General features: G+C 54.4%; 2 long non-coding RNA genes and 2 other non-coding genes across 8 annotated transcripts; all 4 read right to left on the reverse strand.

The window, feature by feature from the left end:
• Positions 1–198: 198 nt before the first annotated feature.
• Positions 199–4,499, reverse strand: LOC138998266 (uncharacterized). Of its 5 annotated transcripts, XR_011469122.1 has the most exons (6): positions 4,259–4,499; positions 3,111–3,348; positions 2,614–2,760; positions 1,390–1,542; positions 974–1,085; positions 199–886 (listed from the first exon to the last, which is right to left on the reverse strand). It is a non-coding gene; the product is annotated as an uncharacterized lncRNA (long non-coding RNA). The 5 variants fall into 5 exon arrangements; XR_011469120.1 differs by lacking the exon at positions 974–1,085 and having other exon boundaries at positions 199–889; XR_011469118.1 differs by having other exon boundaries at positions 974–1,542.
• LOC138998704 (small nucleolar RNA SNORA54) lies at positions 1,153–1,277 on the reverse strand. Its single transcript, XR_011469210.1, has one exon. It is a non-coding gene; the product is annotated as a small nucleolar RNA SNORA54 (small nucleolar RNA).
• A 3,003-nt stretch (positions 4,500–7,502) lies between the features above and the next one.
• On the reverse strand, positions 7,503–9,672 carry LOC138998268 (uncharacterized). Its single transcript, XR_011469123.1, has 2 exons — positions 9,158–9,672; positions 7,503–9,072 (listed from the first exon to the last, which is right to left on the reverse strand). It is a non-coding gene; the product is annotated as an uncharacterized lncRNA (long non-coding RNA).
• Positions 9,337–9,461, reverse strand: LOC138998706 (small nucleolar RNA SNORA54). Its single transcript, XR_011469212.1, has one exon. It is a non-coding gene; the product is annotated as a small nucleolar RNA SNORA54 (small nucleolar RNA).
• Positions 9,673–14,778: the final 5,106 nt, after the last annotated feature.

Consider the following 14,778-nt stretch of genomic DNA (forward strand, 5'->3'; position numbering starts at 1 on the left):
AGAAACATCCATGATGAGAGAGAACCATCAATCGGGTGCCTACTGCACCCCCACAACGAGGATGGAGCCCACAACCCGGAATCAAACCAGAAATCAAACCATGATGTTCTGGTTTATAGGTCAATGTTCAACCACTGAGCCACACAGGCCCGACAGCGCCCAAGTGTAATCGCTGTGCCCAGGAAAGAAACAGACGCCTTCACTGTGGGCTGTTTACTCTTTATTAGCTTAGGGTTAGCACTGCATTTGCTCTGAGGGCGTCTTTCTTGGCGTCATGGGTTCGATGCACCTCTTTGAGGTGGGGGCCCAGCTCCCAGGGACAGGTTGGCTTTGTGAGGACCGACGGTGGAGCCGGACTGAATGGAAACGTCCAAGCTCAAGAGAAAGTTTAAGGCAAAGGTTACTCCTGGTCCCGGGAGCCGATCCGTGCATTTCCAGGGAAATATTGGGGCTCTCTGTTCATAGGACCGCCCTGGGGAGAACCGGACCAGGCAGCTGATCCACACGCCCACACAGGTTGGCAGCAGGAGGTCCCGCCGTGCTGTCTGGCTTACAGTCCGGGCGGAGGACACAGGCGGCTGGGCCCTTCTTCACTCGTGGGGACGGCCCGTCCCGCAGGAGGCTGGGGTTGACCTTGGAGATGCTGGAAGCCCAGTGAGAAGGGACGGGCAAGGCCACATGCTTGACGGTCCACTTTGGTTGCAAGATTCGGTAAATGTGGGGGTTCCCAGGCAGGGCCTGGGGGTGCACATTGGGGTCCCATCCCCACAGGTATTCGGCCGGCGGGCTGAGTTCCAGGGGCCGCCGCCCAGGGGCCGGCAGCAGAGCTGAAGGAAGAGCTTGCACTCACACAGCCAGTTGGACTTCACCATCTCGCAGGTCTCCTCTGCTGGGGAGAATAAAGGGGGGCCCAGTCAGATTGGGGGGCGTGGGGCTCCCTGCCCTGCAGTTACTGCTCACAGGCCTGGCTCACCGTGGGTGCAGGTGTGGTTGGCGACGCCTGAGGCCCGACTCGCAGCTCAGGCAGTTCTCATCACACCTGACCAGGAACTGACCCGGGACCCACTGGTTCAGAGGTCGACGCTCTAACCATTGAGAAACACCAGCCAGGGCTGAAAATTTTTTCCTGCCTTCCTCCCACCCCACCCCCATGCTTGTGTCCAAGACCTGACACTGAGAGCACCATCAGGCGGCCAGTGTGCTGGCAGTGGGGCTGCTGTCGCACTGGAATGGAACCCGTTAGCCACAGCACGGCCCACAGGTCACGAACAGTGCTTTGCAGGGTTTGTGTTTAAAGGTGCCCTTTTCTTTTCTTCTCCATAGCGGGGAAAACAGAATTAGAAGGCTTATGAGTTTTAAAACAATATAGGTATTTTTAAAATTGTAAACCTTTTCCAGTTCGTTCCCATGCAGCATTCCTCTGTCCTCACTGGGTGTTAAGGTCCAGGCCGGGCAGGGGTTACTGTGAAGGACTCAGTCACAGGGCGTCTCCAACCTCAGGGAGGTCAGCGACTTGAGCGACGCCCGCGGGTCCAGGGCGCCCTGTGGAGGGAGAGCAGACACCCCCCTGAGCCGCTGGGAGCGAGGACCATCCTGCCCCGTCCTTCCCGCTCCGGCGCCCGATGCGCTTCCAGGGAACAAGCTGATGAATGCACTGGAGCTTCTGCACCCTCCCATCTCGGCCACAACAGCTTCTCCACCCACAGCGCCAATGGCTTTAAACAGCGCAGTAGACACACAGCGAGCTGGAGTGCGGGACTGAAATGGCTCAGGGCCCTGCGCTGTCTGGGAGGGTAGAGGTAACACTGGTCACCTTTCCACTTTGACAAATGTGAGCAGACACCTGTGGTGATGGCCAGAGGGAGGGGGCTGGTGGAGGCGGCAGAGGCGGGGAACCGGGGCGTCTGTACTAGTGTCAGCAGCAGAAGTAGAAACTTGGGTAGCACATCTGTGTGCATCCCTAGGAGCTAGGAACAGAGCCAGCTGTTCAATAATTAATCTCTAAGCTGCTCCAGGAAAAACGGAACGAACAAAAAGAGAGACGGAGCGTGCAGGAGTGAGAGGGAGCAACAAGGAGGAAAAACATAAAGGTGAGCGAGACAAGCCCGCTCCAGGAAAAGAAGACAAACTCAGATCCGCCAGGAAGCACAGCGAATGCAGAGCTGGGTCACCTCCCTGGAGGACAGATTCTAACCCATCAATGATGGGATGAGCATCCACCTATGAACCAGGAGGTCAGGGTTCATTCCCGTTCAGGGCACCCGCCCTGGCTGTGGGCTCCATCCTCAGTGTGGGGTGAGAAGGAGGCATCCGATCAGTGATTGTCTCATTATTGATGCTTCTACCTCACTCCCCCTCCCTTCCTCTCTGAAATCAATATAAATCTATTTTTTGGGGTCAGAGTCTTGTGCTGCAGCATTTGAGTGACTAGTTGTGTGCGCCCTGAGATGGAAAAGGTTGGAAACCGCTGGGGGAGCCCGAAGCCAAGCTAGGCTCTCACCTGCATGAGAAAAGCTTCCTCATTTCTCATCTTAGGAGGAAACGTGGAGGTGGCACTGGCAGCGGGTAGGACGCTCAGCCTGGGCACCAGCCGCTGCCCCGGCAGCCACTCACCGGATCCTGTTGTTGTTCACCAGGAGGGTCTTCAGTCTCCTCAGCAGCGGGAAGCCGTCCAGCTTCCGGATTTCATTGTCAGAAAAGTCGATGGCATCGAACTGGTCTAGGTCGCACCCAGATTCTCGATGACAGGGATCTTATAGCCTGTGAAGCGGAGAGGAAAAAAAATCCACAAGTATTAGTAAAACTAAAAGGTGTGAGAGTACATTAGCAGAATTTCCCAGTAACTTAATTTTTTAAAAAAGCTAGCATTCATTCAGAAAGTGTTTACCCAGGCCATGCCAGTGTCGCTCAGTGGTTGATGTCAGCCCATGAACCAGGAGGTCTTGGGTTGCAGGTTCGATCCCCAGTAGGGGCATGCAGGAGGCAGCAGACCCATGATGCTCTCTCATCATGGATGTTCCTATCTCTCTCCTCCCACCACCCCCCACCCTTTCTAAAATCCATGGGAAAATATGCTGGGGAAGGATTAATAAGAAGATGGATAGAATGACCTGGCTTTGTCCGCAAGGAGTCTAGGCCAGAAGCAGAGCCAGCAGCAGCTGGGCTGAGACCCCGTGGTCCCCATGGGAGCAGATTCCGGGCACAGACTGGAGCAGCTCATGCCCAAGGTGGTTGCTCTTCACAGTCTTCCTAAGTCCCCTTCTGATTTGCTGGACAGACAGCTGCCTGTCCCTCTGATTGCTTTGTTGTTGTTGTTCATCTTCACCCTAGGACACATTTCCATTGGTTCTTAGAGTGGGAGGGAGGGGGAGAGAAGAGAGACATGGATGTGAGAGAGACACAGGGATTGGTTGCCTCCTGCACAAGACCCGACCCGTCCCGAATTGAACCTGCAACCCAGGAACCTGCTCTTCACCTGGAATGAACCCCTGACACTTCAGTCCACCGGCCGACGTTCTAACCACTGAGACACCCGGCCAGGGCCAGAACACTTTCCTTTTTATGAACTTCCTTTTGGTGGAGAAGGGGTCATTTCCATGCTGACTGACCACTGTGCTGCCTGCCCCCGGGACATCTCCGACATCTCTCAAGTAGGAAATGGGCGGAGCGTTGAGGATGCTCATTGGGGTGTGGCCATGGCCTGGAGGTGCACTTAACCTTTACTGGGGTTGCAGCAGCTCGGGATCGGTTCAGTGTCCGCGGGGGTCACCTGATGACCTGTCTGCGTGAAGGGCCCGGGGCCGCTGACGTTGCTATGGAAGCACAGGGAGCCAGTCCTTCACTTTCACCCTAATGGCCTCGCCCGCCCCATGTGGCCAGAGCCCCCGGGGGTCTCGGGTTCAATCCCGGACCGGTAAGGGCGTGTGCGGGAGGCAACCAAACAATGTGTCTCTCTCACATGCATGCTTCTCTCTCTCCCTCCCCTCCCCCCGCTCTCTCTAAAAAAGAAAAGTAAAGGACCAGCGCGCGCCCTACCGTCACTCTGACGCTATCACTTTAACGTGTTTCCTGAGAACCAGCCGCTCGCTCTCGAGCAGATGAGACTGAGAAACGGTCTCACGAGGCCGAACCGAACACAGGCCCACGGATACGGGTCGGGCAGCGATCCGAGTCCCCGTCCCCCGAGCCGGCCGTGCACGGAGCCCACACGGCAGGCCCGCGGGCCCGGCGCCAGCCATGGGCGCTCTCCCCGACTCACCCCGCAGGTCCAGCTCGCGGTCCCGCACGGCGTTGGTGTCTGCGCAGCCTGCTCGATCAGCTCCGCCGTCAGATTCATCACCTGCCGCCTCCCTGCTCCCGCTCCGCGGCTCCGGGGCTCCCGCCAGACAGACCTCACGGCGTGGCTCAGGCCCGTTACCAGACACACTTGCTTCTGTGACCCGCGCCGGCAAACCACCACTGCACTGCCTGCCCGAGCCTGCAAAGGACCACTTCCGGGCAACAAGACCTCCTCTGACACACTTCCGGACTGGCCCCGGCCACCACTAGACGCATCTCCCGGCATGCCCCGCGCCGTAGCGTCACACTTCCCGGCGTACCTCACGACGGACGCAAGACGCACTTCCCAGCATGCCCCGCGCAGACGGCAGACACACCTCCCGGCATGCCTCGGGTCGACGCCGACACACTTCCCGGCGTGCTTCGCGACTGACGTGCACCGCGCCGACGTCGACACACTTCCGGTGTGCTCGCGCCCAGCGCCAGGTACACATCCCAGCGTGCCCTGCGCCCTCCAACAGGCAGCGTTAATTGATCAATCATACTATACGCGCGCGCCGCTCGGCGCCCAGGCGGAAACAGTCGAAGAGCCAGGCTCCGGATCTCTTGCGGTTCCGAGGTCCTGGGGCGCCTGGGCTACGTCCCCGGTTATGGATGCGATCCTGGGGGGTCTCTGGAGTCTCGCGGGCCCGATTTTCTAGACATTTGAATCCGCTGGTTAAGCAAAGTGTACAGCACTCAAGACTTTAAAAGGTTCCAGGAAGAGGACTGGCGAGAAATAAAGACTCAATGCACAGGGAGGAAAAAAATTTCAGATATTTCTGACTTCATAGGGTGTCAAATCGGTGATGTCAGATCGCTCATGAAGAGTTCTCTGTACCAGTAACTTGTCTGTACTTTGCATTGTGATGGCCTAAAAAAAGTTTAAACAAACCTCATGCAATTTCAGAGATGTCCACAAGACGGCGCGCTCGGACCACAAAACTGGTTTTACCAGGTGTACCGGTTAATAATGTGGATTTTTTCAATAGTTAACAGTAATGAATTGAAACTTCCTGCAAATGCTCTTTTTTTAGCACGAAATTAGAATTAGAATTTTTAGGTGTAAAAGTATCTATGATGTTAACACATTCAGAAAATTTGACATAGGAAGTTTTGAAGCTTGTTGTCAATACACAAAATAGCACACATATCAAATCGCATACATATCAACACATGTGCACTGGTACTTGTCATTTCGCTTGCTGGGTTTTAAAAAGGGTTTTGTATTGTATTTGTTTTTTTTAATATGTTATTGATCTCAGAGGTGAAGGGAGAGGGGCAGAGAAACACCAGTGATGAGAGAGAATCATGCATCAGCTGCCTCCTGCACGCCCCACACTGGGGATGGAGCCCGAAACCCGGGCCTGTGCTGACTGGGAATCCAACACCTTGACGTCCTGGTTCATAGGTCAGGTCGACGCTCAACCACTGAGCAGCACTGGCCAAAGGGCGTGCAGTTGTTTTAATGGTCTCCTGTGCAAGCAAAGCTCAAAAGAACAGAGACAAAAAGGACGTTTGCCAGGCTCTCCAGACTTCGGGAGGGACTCTGCTCTCGAACCCTCACTCTCAGCCTGTGCACCTGCAGCCACGGGCAGGCTGCTCCCAGGACAGGGTCCTCCCAAGGCACTAATTTCTCTGCCTCCTGAAGTGCCTCCTGCAGGCTTTCTGCCGCTGCCCCATAGACCCGACAGGCCATGCCCAACAGGAGTCCTCCAAGCTAGGCACAGCTGCCACTATTTTTCTCTTTTTTAATAAAAAAATAAATATTTTTATTGATTTCAGAAAGGAACAGAGATGGAGAAACATCAATGATGAGAATCACTGGTCAGCTGCCTCCTGCACCCCAACAACGGAGATGGAGCCCCCAGCCCGGCTCATATTTTTTCTTAAAGCGCTTTTTAAAAATATATATATATTATTGCTTTTTTACCTAGAGGAAGGGAGAGGGATAGAGAGTTAGAAACATCGATGAGAGAGAAACATCCATTAGCTGCCTCCTGCACACAATCTACTGGGTATGTGCCCGCAACCAGGGTACATGCCTTGAACGCAATCAAACCTGGAACCCTTCAGTCCGCAGGCCGATGCTCTATACACTGAGCCAAACCGGTTAGGGCCCGGCTCATATTTCTCTGTACTAGTAACTTTTCAGTAGTTTTGCTTTGTGATGGACTTAAAAAAAGTTTAAACCGCAATTCCAAAGATGTCCACAAGGCGGCGTGCTCGGACCACAAAGATGGTTTCACCAGTTGTACAGGTTAATAATGCCGATTTTTTTCACCAGTTACTAGTAATGAATTAAAACTGCCCGCAAATGTTTTGGGCACGACATTCGACATTTTTAGGCGTAAAAATATCTATGATGTTAACACCTTCAGATAATTGGAAATAGGAAGTTTTGAAGCTTGTTGTCAATACAACAAAATAGCATAGATATCAACTCGAATACATATCAACACATGTGCACTGGAACTTGTCATTTCGCTTGCTGGGTTTTAAAAAAGGTTTTGTATCTGTTTTTTAAAAATATGTTATTGACCTCAAAGGGGAAGGCAGAGGGAGAGAGAGAAAAACACCAGTGAGGAAAGAGAATCACGGACTGGCTGCCTCCTGCACGTCTCCTACTGGGGATGGAGCCCGAAACCCGGGCCTGTGCCCTGACTGGGAATCTAACCCCATGACCTCCTGATTCATAGGTCGACGCTCAACCACTGAGCCACACTGGCCGGAGGGCGTGCGGTTGTTTTAATGGTCTCTTTTGCAACCAAAGCTCAAAAGAACAGAGACAAAAAGGACGTTTTCCAGGCACTCGACGCTCCGGGAGGGACTCTGGTCTCGAACCCTCGCCCTCAGCCTGTGAACCTGCAGCCACGGGCAGGCTGCCCCCAGGACAGGGTCCTCACAAAACACTAATTTCTCTGCCTCCTGAGGTGCCTCCTCCAAGGTTTCCTGCCGCTGCCCCACAGACCTGACAGGGCATCCCCAACTGGAGCCCTGCAAGCTGGGCACAGCCACCACTGTTTTTCCCTTAAAAAAAAAAATTATACATATATATTTTCATTTATTTCAGAGAGGGACATTGATAGAGAAACATCAATGATGAGAATCACTGATCAGCTGCTTCCTGCACCCCAAACCGGAGATGGAGCCCCCAGCCCGGCTCATATTTTTTCTTAAAGCGGTTTTTTAAAAAAATATATTTTATTGCTTTTTTTACAGAGAGGAAGGGAGAGGGATAGAGAGTTAGAAACATCGATGAGAGAGAAACATCCATCAGCTGCCTCCTGCACACTCTCCACTGGGTATGTGCCTCCAACCAAGGTACATGCCTTGACCGCAATCGAACCCGAAACCCTTCAGTCCGAAGGTCGATACTCTATCCACTGAGCCAAACCGGTTAGGGCCCAGCTCATATTTCTCTGTACTAGTACCTTTTCTGTAGTTTTGCTTTGTGATGGACTTAAAAAAAAAAAAAGTTTAAACAAACCTCATGCAACTCCAATGATGTCCACAAGGCGGCGCACTCTGACCACAAAACTGGTTTTACTGGTTAATAACGCGGATTTTTTTCACTAGGTGGACTTCCTAGTCATGAATTAAAACTTCCCGCAAACGCTCCTTCATTTTGGCACAAAATTCGACATTTCTAGGCGTAAAAATATTGATATTAACACCTTCAAAAAACTTGACATGAAGTTTTGGGACTTGTTGTCAATACAAGAAAATAGCATACAAGTCAAATCGCATATATATCAACACATGTGCACTGGAACTTGCCATTTCACTTGCTGGGTTTTAAAAAAGGTTTTGTATTTTTGTTTTTTTAAAATATGTTATAATCTCAGAGGGGAAGGGAGAGGGAAAGAGACAGAAACATCAATGATGAGACCCATCCATTGGCTGCCTCCTGCATGTCCCACACGGGATGGAGGCCCCAACCAGGGCACCGAACCAGAAATGGAACTGTGACCTCCTGGTTTACAGGTCGAAGCTCAACCACTGAGTCACACCGGCTGGACAGCACCCACGTGTAATCACTGTGCGCAGGAAAGAAACACGCCTTCGCTGTGGGCTGTTAACTCTTTAGGGTTAGCACTGCATTTGCTGAGGGCGTCTTCCTCGCTGTCATGGGTTTGATCCACCCCTTGGGGGGGCCCAGCTCCCAGGGACACGTGGGCTGCCTGATGGTCCGAGGGGGGAGCTGGACACAACGAAGACGTCCAAGCTCGAGAGAAAGTTTAAAGCAAAGGTTACTCCTGGTCCCGGTAGCCGATCGGTGCATTTCCTGGAAAACAGAGGGGCTCCCTGTCCACAGGCCCCCTTGGGGAGAACCGGAACAGGCAGCTGATCCACACGCCCACACAGGTTTGGCAGGAGGAGGTCCTGTCGTGCTGTCTGGCTTACAGTCCGGGCGGAGGACAGGGGCTGCTGGGCCCTGTCACACGTGGGGATGGCCCGTCCCACGGGAGGCTGAGGTTGACCTTGGAGATGCTCGAAGCCCGGCAAGAAGGGATGGGGAGGCCACTTGCTTGATACTCCAATTTGAAGATTTGCTTTGGTCGGAAGATTCCGTAAACGTGGGGGTTCCAATTTGGGTCCCGGAAGGATGCGTCGACAGGCAGAGTTAGAGGGGACGTCGCCGTACGGACACCGCTGGGCGCCGCCACCCACCAGGCAGGCAGCAGAACTGAATGAAGAGCTTGCGCTCACACAGCCAGTTAGACTTCACCATCTCGCAGAAAGTCTTGTCCCCTGGGGAGAAACAAGAGGGGCCCAGTCAGATTGCGGGAAAGTGGAGGTCCCTGCCCTGCAGTTACTGCTCACAGGCCTGGCTCACCGTGGCTGCAGGTGTGGTTGGCGACGCCTGAGGCCCGACTCGCAGCTCAGGCAGTTCTCATCACACCTGACCAGGAACTGACCCGGGACCCACTGGCTCAGAGGTCGACGCTCTAACCATTGAGAAACACCAGCCAGGGCTGAAAATTTTTTCCTGCCTTCCTCCCACCCCACCCCCATGCTTGTGTCCAAGACCTGACACTGAGAGCACCATCAGGCGGCCAGTGTGCTGGCAGTGGGGCTGCTGTCGCACTGGAATGGAACCCGTTAGCCACAGCACGGCCCACAGGTCACGAACAGTGCTTTGCAGGGTTTGTGTTTAAAGGTGCCCTTTTCTTTTCTTCTCCATAGCGGGGAAAACAGAATTAGAAGGTTTATGAGTTTTAAAAACAGTATGTATATTTTAAAAATTGTAAACCTTTTCCAGTTCGTTCCCATGCAGCATTCCTCTGTCCTCACTGGGTGTTAAGGTCCAGGCCGGGCAGGAGTTACTGTGAAGGACTCAGTCACAGGGCGTCTCCTACCTCAGGGAGGTCAGCGACTTGAGCGACGCCCGCGGGGCCAGGGCGCCCTGTGGAGGGAGAGCAGACACCCCCCCGAGCCGCTGGGAGCGAGGACCATCCTGCCCCGTCCTTCCCGCTCCGGCGCCCGATGCGCTTCCAGGGAACAAGCTGATGAATGCACTGGAGCTTCTGCGCCCTCCCATCTCAGACGTAACAGCTTCTCCACCCACAGCGCCAATGGCTTTAAACAGCGCATTAGACACACAGGGAGCTGGCGTGCGGGACTGAAATGGCTCAGGGCCTTGCACTGCCTGGGAGGGTAGAGGTAACTGGTCACCTTTCCACTTTGACAAATGTGAGCAGACACCTGTGGTGACGGCCAGAGGGAGGGGGCGGGTGGAGGTGGCAGAGGCGGGGAACCGGGGCGTCTGTACTGGTGTCAGCAGCAGAAGTAGGAACTTGGGTAGCACATCTGTGTGCGTCCCTAGGAGCTAGGAACAGAGCCCAGCTGTTTAATAATTAATCTCTAAGCTGCTCCAGGAAAAACAGAACCAACAGAAAGGGAGACAGAGCACTAACCGGTTTGGCTCAGTGGATAGAGCATTGGCCTGCATACTGAAGGGTCCCAGGTTCGATTCCGGTCAAGGGCATGTACCTTGGTTGCAGTCACATCCCCAGTTCGGGGCGTGCAGGAGGCAGCTGGTCGATGTTTCTCTCTCATCGATGTTTCTAACTCTCTATTTCTCTTCCTTCCTCTCTGTAAAAAATCAATACAACATATTTTTTTAAAAAAGAAAGAGAGATGGAGCACGCAGGAGTGAGAGGGAGCAATGAGGAGGGAAAACATAAAGGCGAGTGAGACAAGCCCATTCCAGGAAAAGAAGACAAACTCAGATCCGCCAGGAAGCACAGGGAATGCAGAGACGGGCCGACGATCTAACCACTGAGACACCCGGCCTGGATCAGAGCACTTTCCTTTTCATGAAATTCCGTTTCCTCGGGGTCATTTCCAGGCTGACTGACCACTGTGCTGCCTGCCCCCGGGACATCTCCGCCATCTCTCAAGTCTGAAGGGGGCGGGCGTTGAGGGTGCTCATTGGGGTGTGGCCATGGCCGGGAGGCGCACTGTAACCTTTCCTGGGGTTGCAGCAGCTCCGGATCGGAACGGTTCAGTGTCGGCGCTGACACGGGGGCTGTTTGATGAGAGACGGTCACCTGATGACGCGTCTGCGTGAAGGGCCCGGGGCCGCTGACGCTGCTGAGGAAGCGCTGGGGTGTTGGGGGGAGGGGGAGAGGGGGGGGAGGGGGCGGTCCTTCGCTTCCTCCCTAATGGCCTCGCCCACCCCTGTGGCCAGAGCCCCCGAGGGTCTCGGGTTCGATCCCGGACCCGGTCGGGGCGTGTGCGGGAGGCAAACAAGCGATGTTTCTCTCACTTGTCTCTCTCTCTCTCTCTCACCCTCACTCTGACGCTATCACTTTAAGGTGTTTCCTGGGAACCGGCTGCTCGCTCTCGAGCAGATCAGACTGAGAAACGGTCCCACGAGGCCGAACCGAACGCAGGCCCACGGATACGGGCCGGGCAGCGATCCGAGTCCCCGTGCTCCGAGCCGGCCCTGCACGGAGCCTCCGGGATGGTCCTCCACCCCGCCCGCCAGACTCGGGCCGGGGCGGCCCAGGCGCAGCCCGCCCACTGCGGGGCGAACACGACAGGCTCGCGGGCCCGGCCTCTCCCCGGACTCACCCTGCAGCTCGCAGTCCCGCACGGCGTTGGTGTCTGCGCCGCCTGCTCGATCAGCTCCGCCGTCAGCTTCACCATCCTGCCGCCTCCCTGATGCCGCCTCGCGGCGCCCGGGGCTCCCACCAGACAGACCTCCCCGCGTGGCTCAGGCCCGTCACCAGACACACTTCCCTTTCTGACCCGCGCTGGCCGGCGAACGACAACTACACAGCGTGCCCGCGCCGGCAAACGACCACTTCCGGGCGCCTCGAAATTCTTCTGACACACTTCCGGACTAGCCCCGACCCACTTCTAGACGCACCTCCCGGCATGCCTCGCTCCGCAGTCGTCACACTTCCCGGCGTACCTCACGACCTACGCAAAGACGCACTTCCCAGGATGCCCCGCGTACACGCCAGACACACCTCCCGGCATGCCCCGGGTCGACGTCGACGTCGCCGCACTTCCCGGCGTGCCTCGCGAATGGCGCAAAGACGCACTTCCCGGCATGCCCCGCTCGCCGCTAGCCTCGCTTCCCGGCGTGCACCGCGCCGACGTCGACACACTTCCGGTGTACTCGCGCCAAACGCCAAGTACACATCCCAGCGTGCCTTGCGCCCTCCAACAGGCAGCGTTAATTGATCCGGCCGACATACTATACGCGCGCGCCGCTCGGCGCCCAGGCCGAAATAATCGAAGAGCCGTGCACCCGATCTCTTGCGGTTCCGAGGTCCTGGGGCGCCTGGGCTACTTCCCCGGTTCTGGTTGCGATCCTGGAGGGTCACTGGAGTCTCGAGGGGGCCCAATTTTCTAGACATTTGTATCCGCTGGTTAAGCAAAGTGTTAAGCACGCGAGACTTTAAAAGGTTCCAGGAAGAGGACTGGCGAGAAATGAAGACTCAATGCACAGGGTGCCTCTCCCGGGAAAGGGGGTGCAGCGGGGTTTATGGCCGCCTGCGAAGGGCCTTCCTGGGACAACGGGCCACATGTGAACCCGTCAGAGGATTGGACCGTAGAGACGCTCAGCATGAACTTCCTGATTCTGATGGTTGTGCCGGAGAAGGCCCTTGTTTATAGGAAATCGCCTCTGAAGTATTTGGGAGGGAAAATAAATTCAAATATTTCTGACGTCATAGGGTGTCAAATGGGTAATTTCAGATCGCTCATGAAGAGTTCTCTGTACTGATGACTTTTCTGTAGTTTGCTTTCTGATGCCTAAAAAAAAAATCTTTATGCAATTCCAGAGATGTCCACAAGACGGCGCACTCAACAAAACTGGTTTTACTTGTCATTTTGCTAGCTGGTTTTTTAAAAAAGAGTTTGGGTTTTTGTTTTTAGTATGCTACTGATCTCAGAGGGGAAGGAAGAGGGGCAGAGAGAAACACCAATGATGAGAGAGAATCATAGATCAGGTGCCTCATGTACCCCCTCACTGGGGATCGAGACCACAACCTGGGCCTGTGCCCTGATTGGGAATCTTACAGGGCGATCACCTGGTTCATAGGTCGAAGCTCAACCACTGAGCCACACCGGCCGCAGTGCATGCGGTTGTTTTAATGGTCTCCTTTGCAATAACAGCTCAAAAGAACAGAGACAAATAGGACGTTTGCCAGGCACTGGAGAACCCGGGGTCTCCCGGAGGGACTCTGCCATCAAACCCTCACCCTCAGCCTGTGAACCTGCAGCCCCGAGCAGGCTGCCCCCAGGACAGGGTCCTCCCAAGGCACTAATTACTCTGTTTCCTGAGGTGCCTCCTCCTAGGCTTCCTGCCGCTGCCCCATAGACCTGACAGGCCATCCCCAACCGGAGCCCTGCAAGCTGGGCATAGCGCCTGTGATATTTGTTTTTTTAATATGTACTTTTTATTGATTTCAGAGACGAAGAGAGAGGAATAGAGAACATCCATGGTGAAAATCACTGATCGGCTGTCTCCTGCACCCCCAACCGGGGATGGAGCCCCCAACCTGGCTTCCTATTTCTCTGTACTAGTAACTTTTCTGTAGCTTTGCTTTGTGATGACTAAAAAAAAAAAAAGTTTAAACAAACCACATGCAATTCCAGAGATGTCCACAAGGCGGCGCCCTCACACCACAAAACTGATATCACCAGTTGTACCGGTTAATAATGCGGATTTTTTTCAATAGCTACTAGTAATGAATTAAAACTTCCTGCAAATGCTTTTTTTGGCACGACATTCGACACTTTTAGGCGTTACAATATCTACGATGTTAACTCCTTCAGAAAATTTGACATAGGAAGTTTTGAAGCTTCTTGTCAATACACAAAATAGCATACATGTCAAATCGCATACATATCAACACATGTGCACTGGTACTTGCCCTTTCACTTGCTGGGTTTTAAAAAAGGTTTTGTTTCTGTTTTCCTAATATGTTATTGATCTCAGAGGGGAAGGCAGAGGGAGAGAGAGAAAAACACCAGTGAGGAGGGAGAACCATCAATCGGGTGCCTCCTGCAAGCCCCGTACTGGGGAGGAGCCCACAACACGGGCACGTGCCCTGACTGGGAATCAAACCCCACGACCTCCTGGTTCATAAGTCGAAGCTTAACCACTGAGCCACACCGGCCGGATGGATGGTGTGTAGTTGTTTTAATGGTCTCTTGTGCAAGCAAAGCTCAAAAGAACAGAGACAAAAAGTTGGTTTGCCAGGCACTGCAGGCTCCAGGGCCTCCAGGTGGGACTCTGCTCTCAAACCCTCACCCTCAGCCTGTGAACCAGCAGCCACGGGCAGGCTGCCCCCAGGACAGGGTCCTCCCAGGGCACTCATTTTTCTGACTCTACCCAGGCTTCCTGCCGCTGCCACAGTGACCCGACAGGCCATCCCCAACCTGAGCCCTCCAGGCTGCACACAGACGCCATTTTCTCTTTAAAAAAAAAAATGTTTTGATTTCAGCGAGGAAGAGAGAGGGATAAACAAACATCCATTATGAGAATCACTGAGGGCTGCCTCCTTCACGCCCAACCCGGGATCGAGCCAGGAATGGAACCCGTGACCTCCCGGTTCATAGGTCAAAGCTCAACCACTGAGCCGCACCGGCCGCACAGCGCCCATGTGTCATCGCTGTGCCCAGGAAAGAAACAGACACTTTCCCTGTGGGCTGTTAACTCTGTTATTAACTTACCGTTAGCACTGCGTTTGCTCTGAGGGCGTCTTCCTCGGTGCTATGGGTTCATCCGAGGGGACCCACCAGGTCCCTACGTACATGTGCACCGCTCGGCTTCCAGGCAAAAACAGTCGAAGAGCCAGGCTCCGGATCTCTTGCGGTTCTGAGGTCCTGGGGCGCCCGGGCTACGTCCCCGGTTCTGGTTGCGATCCTGGGGGGTCTCTGGAGTCTGGAGGGGCCCTAATTCTGGACATTTATATCCGCTGGTTAAGCAAAGTG

The sequence above is a fragment of the Myotis yumanensis genome, unplaced genomic scaffold (genome assembly GCF_028538775.1).
Source record: "Myotis yumanensis isolate MYYU_CA2020_CCGP unplaced genomic scaffold, mMyoYum1.0.hap1 SCAF_20, whole genome shotgun sequence".
In the NCBI taxonomy this organism is placed as follows: Eukaryota; Metazoa; Chordata; class Mammalia; order Chiroptera; family Vespertilionidae; genus Myotis; species Myotis yumanensis.